Genomic DNA, 20,291 nt, shown 5'->3' with positions numbered 1-20,291 from the left:
CTATTTAAAAACAAATCCCAGCAAAATACAGTATATAGACAATTAGTTCGATTTCTAAAAAAAGAAAAAATTAAATAAAATGACCAATATCATACATGAAGAAAGAAAATTCACAACAAATGAAGAAACACATATTATTAGAAACTATTTTGCACAAATATGTCAATAATACCAACAACTTAAATGAAATGTATAAATATTTACAAAAATATAAAATTTCTGGATTACCAAAATGAAAAAATAAAGAATTTAAATAACCCAATCTCAAAAAAGGAAATCAAACAAACTCTAAATGAACTCTCAAAGGAGGAGGAAAAATAACTCAGGAGCAGATGGATTTACAAGCAAATCCTATCACACATTCATTTCTCACCTGGCTGCTTTGGGATTTCTCTGACTTTTCTGTCAGGCCCAGGAAGCTCATTATTGAGAAAAGCTCTTGTTCTGTAAGATCTTATCAGCTTTGGTCCTCTCATCACCACCTTCTGTCTTTCTGATTGCAGGGTGGAACCATGAACTCCAAACCTCTGTGAAAAGAGACCTTTATTATATTGTTTGGAAAACATATTATTATACCCTTAAATCTAACTAGAGACTATTTGCTCCTATAATGTTGTCCTGACCCCCATAACTCTCTAGGAATGTTGGAGATGATAACAATGAATTTTGGGATCTCCCAGGTACTGGATCCACCCAAAACATTCTTGTCTTGAGTTACCACACCCAGGACTTGTTTTAGGTCCACTCAAGCTTGTATTTTGTGTTCCCTTTGTGGTTTTTTTTCACATCTACTCAGTCTACCTGGCTTTCAAGTTCTCTCTGTAAAATTGTTTAACTAAAGTATATGTGATTCATGTGTGACTTGTGGGTGTGGGATACCTTTGTCAAATGATTCTTGTGTGACTCATGCATGGATACCTTTGTCAAATGATTCCTGTGTGACTCATGCATGGATACCTTTGTCAAATGATTCATGTGTGACTCGTGGATAGAAACCTTTGTTAAAGGCCTATATAATATAAACCTTCTAGAACCTGGGGGAGGGAGCCACAACTCCATTCTTTTGTTCCTCCCCCTCTCTCTCTCTCTCTCTCTCTCTCTCTCTCTCTCTCTCTCTCTCTCTCTCTCTCTCTCTCCCCCCCCTTCTCCTCCTCAATGACCTCATAAATTTCTTTCTAAAATTATTTTAGATTTTGGGGTTTGTTCTCATGAACAATAAAATGGTGTCAGGAGTGGGATCCCTGGTGGTAGCCTGAATAAACCTCTCTGAGACCATGGAAGCTGAGTAAGCCTCTGTGATTCTAGGATTGAGCATGGTTGAGACTGACCAACATAGGATCACTTTGCACACACTGAGAACCTAGTGAATCCCCCAAGGTTCAGGTTGGACACAGACAAGTCACCGACTTTGAGTGTTCAGAAAACTAAGCTACTGTCCTTGACTTTAGCTCAGGAAGAGAATGAGAGGTTAGAATTAGCCCAGGCCACCCTAACTGGCAAATGAGTAATCCTTTTGACTTGATCACTGAAGGACTTGGTAAACAGTTGCTAAAAACTAAGAATTTAGTTAAATTAGACTGGTAAATTAAAATTTGATAGTTTTCCCTTTTTATCTTTCTCTTCTTGTCTTTTTCTTCCATTCTTCCAAGATACCTGGCCTATGACTGGCCGGTAGCTACCAGGAAACCCTTGGTGAACATGGGCATTAGTTCTACATCAATTCACTTAGGAGGACCCTAGGGTCAGTGATGGAAACTTGCATTTGGCAGGCAGTAAGGTGAGCTTTGACTGGGGCTTCCCCTTCAAAAGTTCTCTGTTTACCTTGGAGAACACCTTGTCACTCATAAAGAATAAAAATGTTTAAAAATTTAAAAATAAAATAGGAAGCTTCAAAAAAGAAAGTAGCAATGGTAAAGAGAAGGGAGAAATCAGAGTGTAAAAAGAAAGGTCACTTTCAAAGTTGGCAGGCTTTTATCTAAGTCCACTGGAAGGAAAAACAACACGCAAGAGAGAATATTTAGGGGCAGCTAGGTGGTTCAGTGGATAGAGCACCAGCCCTGGAGTCAGGAGGACCTGAGTTCAAATCCGCCTTCAGACACTTAACACTTACTAGCTGTGTGACCCTGGGCAAGTCACTTAACCTCAATTGCCTCACTAAAAAAAAGTCAGGGGAGATAAAATTCTATAGCAAGAACATCATTTTGGTGCAGCTACTACCTGAATGGAGCCAGGAGACAGAGATAACCCCAAAGGTCTTGACCATCATTTCAAAAAAATCCCCCTCTACTCTCAAGAATATGACAAGCATCCAAGCTTACCCCACTCCACCCCACCCCACCAGGGAACTTTCCAGTTTTCAAGTGGATACCACATCTATCCTCTATAAAAGCTTTTGCCTTCCCTCTGTTGGAGGAGACGGAGAATGTTTTGAAGACACCTTCTCCCTGAGGGGTGAAGTCTTTGACTTCCTACTTGGTCACTTTCTCTAGTGCCAAATAAAAGACCACTTTAATTCTAATTGCACTGTGTGTAAGAGTATAATTCTTTACTAAGGAATGCCTAAGGACCACCACAAACTGCCAGCCACCCCTGTGACAGAATGCTGGATTATATTGTTTGGAAAACTTATAATTATCACCCTCTTTAATAGATGTCTAGATATCTAGAGCCTGTGTATACCCAAATGTCATCCTGACTCCAGAAACTCTCCAGGAAGGCTGGAGATGGCTACAAGGAATTTGGAGATCCCCCAGGTCCTGGATCTACCTGAAGTCTTCTCGTTTTGGGTCTCCCCAAGCTTGTGTTTTGGGTTCCCTTGCATGTTGTACTAATAATTTTTTTTCTAAAACTATTTCAGATTTGGGGAGTTGTTCTTGGGAATAACACCTCCATTTAAGGAGGGAGCTTAGTGCGGAATATCACATTTCTCACCTGGCTTTACTGCTTTGGGGACTTTTCTGACTTTTCCACCATCAGGTACCTTACCTCCATGGTCCTCTACTTTTGCTGTATTTGTCTCCCCTATTCAATTGTAAACTCCTTGAGGGCAAAGACTGTCTTTCTTTTTAGTATTTGTGTTCTAGGAATTTAGTACAGTGCCTGGCATTTAGTAGGCACTTAACAAATATATATTGACCTATTCAATATAGCCAATATGCAAAATATGGCCTACTCAAAAAACAATTCCAATTCCAATATTATACAAATTGTTTACAAAAATATGAAAAGAATGGCTTCTATCAAATTCCTTCTATGATAGAAACATATCCTTGACAAGTAAATGGGGGGGGGGACAGCTAGGTGGCACAGTGGATAAAGCAAAGGCCCTGGATTCAGAAAGACCTGAGTTCAAATCTGGCCTCAGACACTTGACACCTGTGACCTTGGGCAAGTCACTTAACCCTCATTGCCCTGCAAAACAAAAATAAACAGACAGATAGACAAATAAATCAGGGAGAGTCAAAAGAGAGAAAGAAAAATATAGACCAATGTTCTTAATGAACATTGATGAAAAAGTTTTAAATAAACTATTAGTCAAGAATCTATAGCAACATATCACAAAGATTATATACTTTGAGCAGGCTGGAATTATACCAAGAATTCTAGGTTAGCTTAATAGTAAGAAAACTATGAACATAATTAACTACGTTAATAACAATAACAAAAAAAATCATGATTATATCAATAATTTTAGAAAAATATTTTTACAAAATACCCATTTCTATTAAAAAGAAAACAAAACAGTAACACTAGAAAACACAAGAATAAATGGATTCTCCCTTACAAGCTTAGTAATATATATTCAGAACCAAGGCAGCATTATATTTTTTCTTTTTCTTCATTTATTTAGTATTTTAATTTTCCCCAATTACATATAAAAACAATTTTTAACATCAATTTTTAAAAAACTTTGTGTTCCAAATTCTCTTCCTCCCTCTCTACCACCCCTTAAGAAATCAAGCAATTCAATAAAAGTTATACATGTGTAGTCAAGCAAAACATTTCCACATTAGGTTGTGGAAGAAAACAAACAAAAGGAAACTTAAGAAAAAGAAACTAAAAAATTATGCTTCAATCTATATTCAGACATCATCAGTTCTTTCTCTAGAGATGGATCACATTTTCATAAATACTTCAGAGTTGTCTGGGATCATTGTGTTGATGAAAATAGATAAGTCATTCACAGTTTATCATCTTACAATATTTTTGTTACTTTGTATACAGTACATTTCACTTTGTATCAGCTTATGTAAGTATTTCCAAGTTTTTCTGAGAGCACCCTGCTCAACGTTTCTTATAGCACAATAGTGTTTCATCATAATCTTATCCCACAATTTGTTCAGCCCTACCCCAATTGATGGAAGTCTCTTCAATTTTAATTTTTGCACAAGAAAGGGGCTGCTATAAATATTTTTGTACATATAGGTCCTTTAACTTTTTGGGTTTTATCTCTTTTTCGATACCAACCTAGTAGTGGTATCACTAGGTCAAATAGTATGCATGGTTTTATAGCCTTTTGGCCATAGTTCCAAAATGCTCTACAGAATGTTTGAATCAGTTTACAGCTCCACCAACAGTGCATTAATGTCTCATTTTCCCCATATCCCCTACATTTGTCATTTTCCTCTGCTGTCCTATTATCAAATCCAATAGGTATGAGGTAGTACCCCACAATTGTTTTGACTTACATATTTCTAATCAGTAGTAAGTATAGTACTAAGTATAGTAAGTAAGTATAGATAGCTTTGATTATTCCATCTGAAAACTCCACAGCTTTTGATTATTTATCAATTGGTAAATGGCTCTTATTTTAATAAATTTGACTCAGTTCTCTATGAGTATGAGAAATGAGGACTTTGTCAGACAAACCTGATGCAGCATTATATGCAATAGTGATAAACTAGAGGGATATAAAATTAATCCACAGAAATCATCAGGATTTCTTTCTGTTCCCAACCAAATTCATCAGGAAGAAAGGGAGAAATTCCATTTATTTTCATTAACAAGTACAAAATATATCAAATATTTGGAAGTCTACCTACCAAGATAGGAACAACACAAGAACTATGTGAATGTAACTACAAAACAATGTTTAAAAATGTTTCAAAACAGAACTAAATCAGAGAAATATTACTCCTTCATGGGTAGGCTGAGCCCATATAATAAATATCATGGGGGGGGCGGGTTTGTGGTGGTCCTTAGGTATTCTTCAATAAAGAATTACACTCTCACACACAGTGCAATTAGAATTAAAGTGGTCTTTTATTTGGCACTAGAGAAAGTGACCAAGTGGGAAGTCAAAGACTTCACGCCTCAGGGAGAAGGTGTCTTAGAAACATTCTCCTTCTCCTCCAACAGAGGGAAGGCAAAAGCTTTTATAGAGGATAGAACTGGAAAGTTCCCTTGTGGGGTGGGGTGGGGTAAGCTTGGATGCTTGTCATATTCTTGAGAGTAGAGGGGGATTTTTTTGCGGGGGGTGGGGGGGGGTGGGGGGGCGGGCAATGGGGTTTAAGTGACTTGCCCGGGGTCACACAGCTAGTAAAGTGTTAAGTGTTTGAGGGCAGATTTGAACTCAGGTCCTCCTGAATCCAGGGCTGGTGCTTTATCCACTGTGCCACCTAGCTTCCCCCAAGGGGGATGTTTTTGAAATGATGGTCCTGACCTTTGGGGTAATCTCTGCCTCCTGGCTCCAGTCAGGTAGTAGCTGCACTTAAATGATGTTCCTGCTATAGAATTTTATCTCCCCTGACTTCTTGTGTGTCTGTCCTGATATCTAGTTGGTCAATCTAAACTTTAATAGTCCCTTGATTCCTCGATATTTCTGTCCTGTATCTGGTCATCTTTGGTTTTGCTTCTGACAAGAGAAGCTTCACCTGATTTATCCTAAGTCCCATGTCAATAAACAGGATAATTACATAAATTAGTTTATTTATTCATTGCCATGTCAATCAAACTACCAAAGGATTAAAATACTTCATAGAGATAGGAAAAACAATAACAGAGCACAAGCTTCATCTGAAAGAAGAAAAGGTCAAGAATAACAATAAAAAAATGGAAAAGAAAGGGGCTCTCAAACAACCCCATAAAAAGCAATAACCATCAAGAAGATTTGGTACTGCTAAAGAAACAGATGTCAATTAATGGAGATTAGCATACAGCATACAAAAGCAAATGCAATTTACTAACCTATAGTTTGATAAACCCAATGACGCCAGCTAATAGGGAAAGAACTCATTATTTGACAAAAACTTGCTGGAAAAACTGGAAAGCAGTTTGGGAGAAATTCAATTTACACTACCAAGATAATCTCTAAATGAATAGAGGCCCTAGAGAGAAAAGGTCACTTCATGAACAAATAATGAAACTGGATATTGAAGGGCTATACAGAAATCTCATGCAGCATTGGTAAGTGCTGATATTATAAACTTAATGAAATATTCACCGGAAAATAGGAAGCACTTTGATGACAGAAAGTCAAATAAATAAAAATCTAAGTACCAAAAGACTTCTTGTTTAGTTGTTTCTCAGTTGTGTCTGACTTTCCATAACCCCATTTGGGGTTTTCTTGGCAAAGACACTTGGAGTATTTTGCCATTTCCTTCTCCAGCTCAGTTTACAGATGAGGAGACCGAGACAAACAGGGTGAAGTGACTTGCCCAGGGTCACACAGCTAGTAAGTGTGTGAGGTCAAATTTGAACTCAGGAAGAAGAGTCTTCCTGACTCCAGGCCTGGCTCTCTGTCTACTGTAGCACCACCTAGCTGCCCTAAGAAAAGACTACACATATCACAAAGAAGGAAAAGAAATGAGACATTTCTGGGGAAAGAGGATTATGATAGGGCAAAGGAGTCAGTAGGTTCCCATTCTATCTTGAACTTTCTTAGGAGCATTTGTAACTGAACTCCATCTTCTTTGATCCTTCAGTGTATACAACCTTCACTTACACACACATACACACATTTTCCCTGGTTATTTTTAGATGATACAAGGTGGTCTCCAATGAAATGTACTAACCAATCTTTGTCACTGAGGACAAATAATAACAGAGTTGGCTCTGACTCCGACATTTCCCTCTTCTTGGTAGAGAGTTGGGATACATCAATATGGAATACTGCATATGCTAGCAGCCATGGTCACAGTGTTGGTCAGTTTTACCTATCTCTTTTCTTTGTTTCAAGGGTTGGTCAATGTGAGGAGGAAACTATCCGGAATTGACTATAGTATAAAAAGAGATATACAAAACCTTGTTTTTAACATCTTTTCTTTTTCTTTTTTTTCTTTTTTTGTGAGGCAATTGGGGTTAAGTGACTTGCCCAGTGTCACATAGCCAGTAAGTGTTAAGTGTCTGAGGCTGGATTTGAACTCAGGTACTCCTGACTCCAGGGCCGGTGCTCTATCCACTGCGCCACCTAGCTGCCCCTATTTTTATTTTAAAAGTTATTTTTCTGTTATAATTCATTAGAAATTAATTTAGAGTTAGGGCTAGAAACAAATTTGGGGTTAGAAACATTATTTAGAATGTTTAAAAAAATAAACAAATTAGTAGAGCAAGGAAGAAATTGCCCTTAATTAACTATGGATAGGGGAAGAGTCCATGATCAAATAAAGAATAGAAAGATCACAAGATAAAATGGACAATTTTTACTTCAAAAAGTTTAAAGAGTTTGGCACAAACAAAACTAAAATAGCTAAAACTAGAAGCAAGCAGGTAACTGGAGGAAACTTAGCAAATTTCACTTATAAAGTTCTCATTTCTAAAGTATATAGGAAAATGATACAAATTTATGTGAATAAGTCATTCCTTAATTGATAAAGAAGGAAACAACATGAACAGGCAACTTTCAAAGAAATCAAAGCTATTAATAACCATCTGAAAAAATGATCCAAATCCCTAATAATGATAGAAATTCGAATTAAAGCAACTCCGTATTTCTATCTCACACCCATCAGATTACCAAAGACTTCAGAAAAGGAAAATTATAAATGTTGGAGAGGCTTCAGGAAAATAAGCCCATTAATGCACTGTTAGAAGAGCTTCTGGAAAGTGACTTGGAACAATGCCTAAGAAGTCATTAAACAATGTCTGCCCTTTGACTGTATGAAACCCATACCCCAAAGACATCAAAGAAAGAGAAAAAGGATATATATATATACTAAAATATTTACAGTTGTTCTTTTTAGTGACAAGGAACTAGAAATTAAGGGGGTATCCATTGACTGTGGGAAAAAATAGCTGAACTCTTATGGCATATGAATGTAATGGAATACTACTACGCCAGAAGAGATGATGAAAGGAATAGTTTCAGAGAAACCTGTGAAGAATTATATAAACTGATATAGAGTGAAGAGCCATAAGACCAATTTATATTATGATAACATCATAAAAACGAATTCTAATGAATGTAATGACTATTCAGAATTCTAGAGAATAAATGGGGAAATATGTCAATCATCTCCTGAAAAATGCATACAAGGTGGACAATGAGATCTATATTCTTAGATATAGCTAATTCGGGAATTCATTTTGCTTGCCTATTACATTAGTTAAAGGGATTTTCTTTTTCTTTTTTCCCAGTGGGTTGGAAAGGCAAGAAGGAGGGAAATAAATACTTGTTAATAGAGAAATTAAAGTATAAAAATAGAGCCCTGGACTCCAAGTCAAGCAATCAGGGTTTGGGCCCTGGATTTATGACTCTGGATAAGTCATTCCTTGTCTATGTCTCAGTGTCTGTTTTCTGTCACATGGCTGTTCTTCATCAATCTCTCCAGAAATTCATCTTCCTTCAAGATCACATCAGCTCTGAAACTCATATCCCCTTATCCAACCATAATTATATCTCCTTGTCCAACCATAACAGTCAACTATAATTGACTTTTCATCTCTCCTGCATTCACTTACAAAACCCTACATCATGGCTTCCAATCCTTTGACCCCTCAATTCTCTCCCTAGCCACCTGACCTTCACTAGCCACTTTTTCTTCTGCTCATCTTGATCGACTGGTGAACCCATTGGACTCTACATGTTCTCTCTTGAATCCCTAGCCCCTTTATCATGTGACTGCCAAACCTCAGCCTTGAATCACTTCCATCCTTCCTATACACATTCTACTGAGCAAAGAAGAGAAATCATGCCACTATTCTGACTGAATCCACTAGAAATTGATGGTACATAACCTCAACTGAGCCCTCTCTCTCCCACTTTCCACAGTGGCTCTTCCAAACCTTCTCATCTCTCCTCAAATCTCCCATGGATCACCCTTCCCCTGCCCTCTCAGCTGACATCCTTGCCTTATATTTTACAGAAAAAATTGAGGCCACTCACCACAAATTCTCTCTTTTCCCCTCTTCCTCATCTTCTATCACTCAGGTACCCTCTGACACTTTGTCCTCCCTTACCCCTAACATGATAAAGTGGCCTTAAAACCCATCTACCAGCATCCCATTTCCAACAGATTATTCCCTGACATCCCAATTCTTTAATTTCTCTTCAATGTCTCTCTTTTGTACTGATTCATTCCCTACTGCCTATAAACATGTCCATGTATCCCCATTCTGAAAAAACCCTCCCTTGATCCTTCCATCCCTACTATCACCCTATATATCTTCTGCCCTTTGTAGTGAAACCCATCGAGAAGGCTGTATACAATAGGTGCCTCAACTTCCTTTCCTCCCACTCTCTTCTTTTTTTGTGGGGCAATGAGGGTTAAGTGACTTGTCCAGGGTCACACAGCTAGTAAGTGTCAAGTGTCTGAGGCCAGATTTGAACTCAGGTCCTCCTGAATCCAGGGCTGGTGCTTTATCTACTATGCCACCTAACTGTCCCAGCCTGGGGAGTCTAGGCAGGTACTCATCTATATGCCTGATATAACACTACTAATGATTCAGCAAACTTTTGGTATTTATGTAATGCAGGTTCAAAGGGTCAATGTTTATGCTTCCCCGGAGACCTCAGAGAATTTTTCTGGATAGGGGACATGGACAACACATTCCAAATGCAGTCTTGCCTATTTGTGGAGGATAGCACATTTTTGTAATGGGGAGATAGTAAAATGAAGGTTTAGAGCATGTCTAGACCACCTAAGATGGCATCCCCCATGTGGAAGATGCAAGAGGACAGAGGAGATCTTTAGCATGTGAGCTCAGTTTTTCCATTTGCGGCAAAGATGAAAGTGTCTTTGAAAGTGCCCAAATGACCATGCTCAGGCCTTTTCCTGAATCCCTGTCCATCTGAGAGGGAAAGCTTCCATTCATAAGACGTGACTCTGTGTGGTAAGGGAAGAAACTTAAGGGCTGTTTCCTTATTCCCCCTGCTTCCATCCCATCTCAGCCACATGGTTTGAGAAATGTGCCTGCAGGTTTAGCCTCTTCCTTCATGCTTTTCTATTCTAGATGCAGAGAGTGGAGTTTCTAGTCTGAGACCTCATTCTCCAGAAATCCTGGATTCTAAGAATCCAGGCTGGGTGTTACAGCCAACCCAGCATCAAAGCCCTGTGGACTGAGGGTCACGGAACATTGGCCCAGAGGAACTTTGGGCTCACTCTGGTACAAGACAAGCTCATCCTTCCTAGAGTGATCAGCTTAATGCACATGCACGAAGAAAGACTTGGTACCACCTCAGTTGAAGGTTGATCAGTACACCAATGGTATTGCTGTACCTACCTCATCTGCAAAGCACTTAATGTCAGCAAACCTATTAAGAAAAATGTATATTATGGGGCTTTTGTTGTTGCTGCTGGGATATTGCTTGAGCTAATTTGTAGGTGTCTTTGTGAGGCAATTGGGGTTAAGTGACTTTCCCGGGGTCACACAGCTAGTAAGTGTTAAGTGTCTAAGGCCGGATTTGAACTCAGGTCCTCCTGACTCCAGGGCCAGTGCTCTATCCACTGCACCACCTAGCTGCCCCTGCTTGATCTAATTTGAAGGGCTAAATACTTTAATCATTTCTATGATCATCCTCTAGTTTAGATGCTTTCAAGATGAATCAAAGCTTAGCTACTGCCAAAACAGTTACAAAGAGACCATCAAAGCCAAAGTCTTTGAGCCTGAATTCATATAGCCCATCTCAAAGGCACCTTTGCTTCTGTGGCATTAGAAGCAAAAGAACAGGGTAAGTATCCCAGTGAGCTCCCTCCCATCTGAAAGGAGAGCAAAATGGTGAACCTTGTGGTGATATCTACCACTTTCCGCACAGAAGGGAAAGTTCATGAATCCCTGTGGCTTCCCCTGGGGAACACCCTTCTGGGGATGCCAGGCAAAGGCTTGGCTGGCAATTCTCTAAGTCTTCCTGCCTGCTATGGAACTAATGTGTCAGTCAGTTGCAAGCAAGTCAACAAGCATTCATAAGCACTTACCTCAGTGGCCATGGAACTGTTCAAGGTCCTGAAGCCTGGGCAGATGGAGATTTTCCTCATGACTATATCCTTGGCCATTGGTTAGCCAATTTAGAAAGAGAAAATCTAAGCCGACTATATAGCCAAGGCTGCGATGCTGTATTTGTTTGTTTGTTATGTGTGTGGTTTGTCCTTCATTCTTGAAGAGGACCATGACATCAGGGTGATGTCATGACTTACACTGAATTGGATTTATGTGAGGGAGGGCTGTGCAAGGCTACCAACCTCACTTTCTCCTCCAGAGCCAGCTGGGTCCAATGGGAAGATATACATCATGACAACTGGAGATGGCCCTGGATGTTTGAGGCAATTGGGATTAAGTGACTTGCCCAGGGTCACATAGCTAGTAAGCGTCTGAGGTGAAATTTGAACTCAGACCCTCCTGACTCCAGGGCCAGTTCTTTATGCATGTGCTTGTGAGGAAAGAAAGAGAAGGGAATAAGCATTTATATAGTACCTACTAGGTGTCAGGCACTTTACTAAGCACTTTACAAATATTATCTCACTGGATTCTCACAACAACCCTGGGAGGCAGGTGCTGTTATTATGTCCATTTTATAGATGAAGAAACTGAAGCATACAGAGGTGAAGTGACTTGCCATGGGGTCACACACCTAGTCAGTATCTAAGGCTGGTTTGGAGTTCTAGTGTTTCTGACTCCAGGCCCAGAGCTCTACTACTATGGTGCCCCTATAGCTGTCAGTGAAGTATGAAAAGACTTCCATAAACTCACACAAAGTGAAGTAAGCAGAACCAAGAAAACAATACACAAAGTGACTACATTAATTTGAATAGAAAGATCAACCAAAAAAAGAACACCCTCTCCCTTCCCCCTTCACTCCATCCCTTTAAGAGGTGAGAGTTTCACTGTTGTGGTACAGTGCCTATATTTTCAGGATTTTTTGGTTTTAATAGGTTTTGCTGATTTTTTTCTCTTTAAAAACACTATTTGTTATTTTTTTTTGTGAGGCAATTGGGGTTAAGTGACTTGCCCAGGGTCACACAGCTAGTACGTGTCAAGTGTCTGAGGCCAGATTTGAACTCAGGTACTCCTGAATCCAGGGCTGGTGCTTTATCCACTGCGCCATCTAGCTGCCCCCATTTGTTATTTGAAACTAGAAATCTTATAAAAACAAATGTTGAAAACTATCTCTACATGTAACTGGAAAATAATAAAATACTTTTTATGAAAAATACTATTTGTTATATGGGATAGCTCTCTGGGAGGATGGAGCAGATGCTGAGAGAAATTTTGGCAATGTAGAAATAAAATGTCAAAAAATTTTAAATAGATCATCGGTAACTTTGGAGGAAGCAGTTTCAGTTAAATGATGAGGTTGGAAGCCAGCTTACAGAGGGTTTAGAATCAAGTGAGAGAAACAGAAGAAGCACTTATTGTCGATGGCTTTCTTATGGGAATTTCACCAAGAAATGGAGGAGAGCTATAGTACTGTAGCTAGCAGGGATTAAAGTATCAAGTAACATTTTTAAAGAATAGAGACTGGGCATGCTTGTAGGCAATTAGAAAAGAAGCTACTAGATAGGGAGAGGTCAAAGGTTAGAAAGAGAAAGTGGGGATAATATAGGGCACCACCTACTAGAGAAGACTGGAAAAGATGGGATCAAGGATACATGTAGAGGGGTTTGCTTTGGCAAAGGAAAAGTCTACTTCATGAGAGACAGGGAGGAAAGGGGATAGAAGGAGGGGAGAAAAAGGGAAGGTAAATAAGTGATATAATTAGAAGAATAGAAGATGGGAAAGCTCTGAGAATGGCTTCGATTTTTTTGATTTATGTTTTTTTTTTCATGAGACAAAATGTTCAGCTGAGAGCGTAAGGAAGAGGGAGCCATGAGATGTTTGAGGAAGGATGAAGGATGAAGGATGAAGGATGAAGGAAGGAAGGAAGGAAATAGGCAGACAGAAAGAAAAAAGGAAAGAAAGATAGATGATGGGTAAGATAGTCCCTTTCCTCAATGATCTTGTATACTAATTGGGGAAGACAACAAGCAAATGGGAGCAGAAAGGTGTGGAGGGTATTCATATGAGCATATAACCAAGGGACTGTGGGGAATTTCTACATGGAGGCATGGGCTCTGGCAAAACTAGGGGAATGGAATTATGTCACACTAGTTTAGAGTAGACCCAATCACCATAGTTTCTTGTGTCCAAAGCATTCGATTAGGAACAAAGGTGTCAGGGGTGGGAGGAATCCAAGGTTTAAGATAAAGGAGGAAATGAGGTATTACTATATTAACAGTCTGTTTTTCCAAAATTTGAATACATACTCCTGACAGATCTTGCAAGTCTGAGCTCACTACCTGAGGCAGCCCTGGTAGGAAGCAACTTTGTGGAGTGTGGCCTACATGCCCATGGGGAGAAGAGGGGGGTTTTCCTCTTCCCTGCCCTACCCATTGGCCAAGGCATACCTGATGACTGAGTAGGAGACACCACACCCAGGAGGGCATAGAGACACCTGTGGAGAACATGGCTCCTGTGGAGAAGGGGCCAGTCATCCCTACCAACTGCCAACTACCACCCAGAGGGAAGGCAAGCCAGCCTAGTTGAAGCAGCCAGGCCCACTGAGGGAGAAGGAGGAGGCAGCACATGCCAGACAAGTCAAATCATCACCATCAGACCCAGATGGGAATATATAGAAACAAAGAAAGAAACAAAGAAAGAAAGAGCACTGGCTCTGAAATAAAAGGAACTAAGGTCAAACCCAACCTCCTGTGACCAAGATGGCAGAGCAAGGAAGCACTACAGCCCACCCCAAATATCCTAACATCCCCCTCCAAACGACTGGAATATAACATATAGAATTCAATTCTGGAGCAGCATAACCAAAAAAAGGTTGAGACATTTTTCCGGCCCAGAACAAACTCCATTTGGAGTTTTCTTTTTTTTTTTCTTTTTAGTGAGGCAATTGGGGTTAAGTGAGTTGCCCAGGGTCACACAGCTAGTAAGTGTCAAGTGTCTGAGGCTGGATTTGAACTCAGGTCCTCCTGACTCCAGGGCCGGTGCTCTATCCACTGCGCCACCCAGCTGCCATTTCCTTCTCCAGCTCTTTTTTTCCACAGATGAGGAAACGGAAGCTCAGGGTCACACAGCTAGTAATGGGTCTGAGTCTGGATTTGAACACAGGAAGATGAGTCTTCCTGACTCTAGGCCTGGCACTGTATCCACTGCAGCACCACCTAGCTGCCCCTCAGTATTGATTAGAATACAAATTAAAACAACTCTGAGGTACCACCTCACACCTATCAAATTGGCTAATATGACAGAAAAGGAAAATGACAAATGCTGGAAGGGATGTGGAAAAATTGGGACACTAACGCACACAGGTCCAACTGTCCTGGAGAACAATTGAGAACTAGGCCCAAAGGCCTATAAAACACTACTAGGTCTGCATCCCAAAGAAATCAAAGGAAAAGGAAAAGGAAAAGGGCTCATATGAACAAAAATATTTATAGCACCTCTTTTGGTGGTGGCAAAAAATGGTAATTTGAGGGGATGCTCTTTAATTGGGGAATGGTTGAACAAGTTGTGGTATATGATTGTAACAGAATACTATTAAGCTATAAGAAATGACGAGGGAAATTGTTTCAGAAAAACCTGGGAAGACTTGTATGAACTGATTAAAAAGTGAAGTGAGCAGAAATAGGAGAACAAAGTAACAGCAATATTATTATGATGATCAACTATGAAAGACTTAACTATTCTGATCCACAATAATTCCAAAGGATTCATAATGAAAAATGCTATCCACCTCCAATGATGAACTCTGAATGTAGATTAAAGCATTCAGCATAAAAATGGATTTTTTTCACATTCTTTATTTTTTTTATTTTTATTTTTTTTGCTTTTTTTCACAACATGGTTAATGTGGAAATATGTTTTGCATAATTCACATGCATAATGGAATATAATACTGCTTGCCTTCTCAATGGGTGGGGGACAGGTGAAAGGGAGAGAGAGTATCTGGAACTAAAAATTTAAAAATGAATATGTAAAACAATCCTCCTATACTTACCATCTTTGTGGCCTTGGGCAGGTCATTTAACCTCACTGGGCCTCAGTTATACCTCCTATGTAAAATCGGAGGTTGGACTTCTGGAGTTCCTTCCAGTTGTAAACCCGTGAGCCTCTGAAAAGCTTTTGCTCAAATAAAATGCAGCTAGAATAGAAAAGAAGTAGTTACTGAGGGGGAAAATCTTTGAAGCAAATTATCTATGAGAGAGGTCTGATATACAATTTATATAAGGAATTGATATAAGAACAACAACAATAAGATCCATTCCCTGATAAAGAATGTCAAGAGATATGAAAAGCCAGGGATTAAAAAATAATGACCGGGGCAGCTAGGTGGCACAGTGGATAAAGCACCGGCCCTGGAGTCAGGAGTACCTGGGTTCGGATCCAGCCTCAGACACTTAACACTTACTAGCTGTGTGACCCTGTGCAAGTCACTTGACCCCAATTGCCTCACTAAAAAAAAAGAAAGAAAGAAAAAAAAGAATGACCAATCTCTATTGTTTTTACATCCCTTTCATTTCCCAATATATCTCTCCTTCTCCTCCAACCACAGTCACCTTCTATAATAGGGAATTTTACAAAAAGAAATTTAAGAAAATTAATCAACAGACCAACCAAGTCTAACATTCTCCATAACAGTGGTCCTTACCAATAGTCCCTCGCCTCTGCAAAAAGGGGAAAGAATGGGTAGTAATCAAAAGAAGAAAAATGCAAACTATCAACAATTATGTGAAAGAATAGGAATCAGATTGTGGAAAGCCAGGCTGGGGAGTTTGCCTGTCATTTCCCACCAGCTGCTCTACTGGTTTCCACTCCAGGGACATCATGCCCTTGCACCAAGTGCTCTCTGGTGCCCCCCCTCCCTTTTCAGTTCCTTTCGTAGATGATCTTCTCCGTTAGATTCTAAGTTCCTCAAGGGAAGGGACTCTTTTTGTTTTCTCCAATTTGTATCCCCAGAGCTTAGCTGGATGCCTGGCACATAGTAGGTGCTTAATAAATGTTTCTTGACTTTTGATTACTATTATTCTAGTGGCAGTAAGGAACTGCTAAAGATTTTTGAGAAGAATCAGACCTGTATTTTAAGAAGTTTAATTTGGTAGCTGTATTGAATATGGATTAGCAAATGAAGAAACTGAAAATAAGGAGAATGGTTAGGAGGTTATTGCTCTAATCTAGATGAGAGTTGACAAAGTCCTGAGCGAAGGTAACAACTATGTGAATGAAGAGAAATCTCAATCTCAAAGGAGAATCACAAAACACATTTAATGCAAATTTCACTTACTTTAATAATATTTCATTTCGTTTGGCAATGTAGGGACAGCCTCAGAGGGACAGTTATAGTGTTTATATCCTTACAAAGCCTCCACAAAGATAAGCCGGAATTTTCTAAAGCTCTTGTAGGCATTATGAAGCTGACATAATTCCCCTAGACAGCGTGGGGACAGATGATTATCCTTCATCCAAACATCAGGCATATTAAGATTGCCGCAAGGTTACTCACTAGGTGAGGAATATTTGGGGTCACAGAAATTAATAAAAAGCAGTGATCTATAGCAATGGAGAGAGCTATACTTGCACTAATGAAGGCTGAGCTCACTGAAGGGAAAACAATAGTGGACATATCCATCAAGCTTTATGCCATTTACAAAGCATTTTACCATATGTTACCTGTAAAGTAGGAAATGAAGGTGTTATTATCCCATTTTACAGAAAAGAAAACAGGCAGGAAGGTCACATACCTAGTAAACTGACATCTACTTCCAACCTAGTATTTAGTCCAGTATTTAGCTGTCTCATTTGAAGGATGCAAAGAGAGAAATGATGATCCCAAGACAAAAACTTTTTAAAAAGTAAATGATCTCTTTAAGACTGTTGAATTTAGGAGGCAACTAGGTGGCACAGTGGATAAATCACCGGCCCTGGATTCAGGAGGACCTGAGTTCAAATTTGGCCTCAGACACTTGACACTGTGTGACCCTGGGCAATTCACTGAACCCTCATTGCCCGGCCCCCTCCCCAAAAAGTGTTGACTTTACCTTCCTATAAAAAGAAAATTCTTCCCCCATCTCAACTCCTCAGTTTATCCTTTCCCCATCTCTTGCTCCTTCTGGATTTTTTCTTTGGTCTCTTCAGAAGCTAGTGATAGAAAGTTGTCGATGCCATTTATGTGCATATACCAAAGAAGTCAATTCTGGATGAGAATAACTTCCAGGTTTATACTAATAAAGAATTATAGGGAGTCACCACAGAATCCAAAAGTAAATTAAAATTGCTCTTAGGGCATTTATGCTTCTAATAGAGATCAGAGACCCATTTCAAATCATTTTCATAGATACAAAGCTTACAGTCAATCCAAGAATAATGGGATTTAAACTGAGGATGGTCCAGCTTGATTGATGGCTTAAAAAAATAAGCAAAACCTGAGTACAAGTTTGCGACCATAATCTTTTGTGGAAAAGATTAGACTGAAAGGGGAGTAAAGATTATTTTAATTTTCCTATTGCATTAGTCTTGGAAATGATTCTACAAAAGTAATGTAGGTCAAAAAAAAGAAAGAAAGAAAGAAAGTGAATGTCAGAGAGGATGAGGGACCAGACTAGTATCTTAACCAGTAAGTTAAGAGTTAGAACTTGCCCTCAGTTCTTCCAACTCCTTCTCCAGAGTTCATTCTTATACACCATTCAGAAAACAATCAAATTCCCTAAAATATCCTTCGAAGCAATGGAGAGTTGAGCAAGTCTTATACTCTCTGTTACATAACGGTTTATAATGTTTATAATGTACATAAGTACATAATGGTTTATAATATTTCATGGTGGGAGGCTGTTTCTCCATCCTGTATATCTTAGGGACTCTCTTGATCATTTCTCAGATAAAGCCCAACTTACTCATTGGCATGGATCATTTCCTCCTTTCAACTGGAAAAATACAAATCCCATCTACACAATAACCACCAATTCTGGCACCCAGATACTGTCTGAGACTTGGAGGGTCAGAACTTAAAAAAAATTAAACCAAATGAAAGGCAAAAAAAGTAATGTAAGTGATGTTTTATTTTGAAATCCCTTATTAGATGTTGACATTAAGTACATAAAGCAACAGCACTGGTTTTGGTTTCTCAAGCTTTTTGTCTTCTATAACATTATTCAACCTGAAGTTTTCTTTTTAAAAATACAAATTTGTATTTGCTGTCAAAAAAAGTAAAGGATCTCTCTATTTTGCATTTAATGACATTCTTTAATGCTTCAGGAATTTTGCCTTTAAATTTCGCCTCCACACCTGCTTTTTAAGAATAATTTTGTTGGACGTTGCAAAAGTTTAAAAATATTGTTATGCTTACTTTTCCCATTTATCCACTTCTCTTCCTGTGTTTATTTTGGAAGGTAGAACTCTCAAGTATTTTGAAGTTATTTTCAGTGGAATCTCTCTTTCTCTTCCTGCTGGGTTTTATTAACAATATACAGAAATGTTCATGGCTTGTGTGAGTTTCTTTCTATCCTACAATTTTGCTGAAAAATGAGACCTGGGAAAGAACTTAGCTAAAAAAGGCCAAGATCTCCCACTAAATACATCCAGGGTCATCTCTAATTGTCTTGACACTGGACTCCCATGACCCTGGAGGAGAGAGTGAGGCTGATGACTTTGCACCAGCTCTGCTTCATTTAAATCCAATTCACTTGCAAATCAAGATGTCAGCCTTCTGATGTCATTGGTCCTCTTCAAAAACAAAGGACAAACAACAAAACAAATGATGAAATATGCTAGCCACTTTCCCGACAGAGAGAGGACTCAGCATGCAGACTGAGACTCTGGGGGTAGGGGTTAGGGAAGAGGAATATTGTCAACGCAGGAATTTGTTTTACTTGACTGTAGATATTTCTTTAAAGAGTTTTGTATATCTTTGCGGGGGGGAGGGAGAAGGCAGATTTTAGTCAAGTGGAAAAAACAAAAGTTAAATTTTAAAACTATATACAAGGGGCAGCTAGGTGGCGCAGTGAATAGAGCACCGGCCCTGGAGTCAGGAGTACCTGGGTTCAAATCCGACCTCAGACACTTAACACTTACTAGCTGTGTGACCCTGGGCAAGTCACTTAACCCCAATTGCCTCACTAAAAAAAAAAAGAAAAAAAAAACTATATACAAACAAGATGTGTACAGCATAAATTGGCGAGAGGGAAGAGAAAGGCGAATTGTAGAGGAGAAGGAAGAGGGGGACAGAGAAAGAAAAAAAGGAGGTTAGGGGAGAAAAGAGAGGGGTTAAAGAAGAAGGTGGTGATGGGAAGGGAAGAGGAAGGGGAGGGCGGATTGAGGAGGAATGGGAGAGGGGAGGAGGAGAGGGAAGAGGAAAAGGAAAAGGAAAAGGAGGGCCGTTAAGCCGATTCACGGAGCCACATACCGGCCCCATACACACACACTCACTTGCTTCAAGGCCACAGAGCCCGGCATTTCCAGTGTGTTGGGCCTTGTCTGAAGCCCATCTTCCCACTCTTTCTATCCCAAGGCCACCCTCACCTGAGGGCTGAGAAGGATGCCTGCCTGCTGGATACTGGCGGCCGTCTCCTAGGCAACCGCAACCTAGCCTTCCCTGCCCTGACCCCACCGTGGCCCCGCCCCCACCGTGGCCCCGCCCCTTGATGCCTCCCTTTAGCAGTGGGTTAATTTAGAGCCCAATGGATGGAGGCTTCCCCAGAGCATCACGGGAAATGTAGTCCTCCCCCTTCACACACCGCCCTCCCCCCCAACCCCTTCATTGATAGAAATGGATATGGAGATAGAGAAAAAAATTTGTCTTTACAGGGGACCACTTTCCATATTTTACTTTTGTTTCTTCCCCTTAGGTAACCCTTGACAGCCAATCCCCCAGATCA

At 39.7% G+C, this 20,291-nt stretch overlaps 1 long non-coding RNA gene across 1 annotated transcript; it reads right to left on the bottom strand.

Moving 5' to 3' along the window:
* Positions 1-379: 379 nt before the first annotated feature.
* LOC122733415 lies at positions 380-19,977 on the bottom strand. The gene is made up of 3 exons (XR_006353838.1): positions 19,843-19,977; positions 15,422-15,565; positions 380-527 (listed from the first exon to the last, which is right to left on the bottom strand). It is a non-coding gene; the product is annotated as an uncharacterized LOC122733415 (long non-coding RNA).
* Positions 19,978-20,291: the final 314 nt, after the last annotated feature.

The sequence above is a fragment of the Dromiciops gliroides genome, chromosome X (genome assembly GCF_019393635.1).
Source record: "Dromiciops gliroides isolate mDroGli1 chromosome X, mDroGli1.pri, whole genome shotgun sequence".
Classification (NCBI taxonomy): Eukaryota; Metazoa; Chordata; class Mammalia; order Microbiotheria; family Microbiotheriidae; genus Dromiciops; species Dromiciops gliroides.
This window is presented reverse-complemented; position numbering and strand designations above follow the sequence as displayed.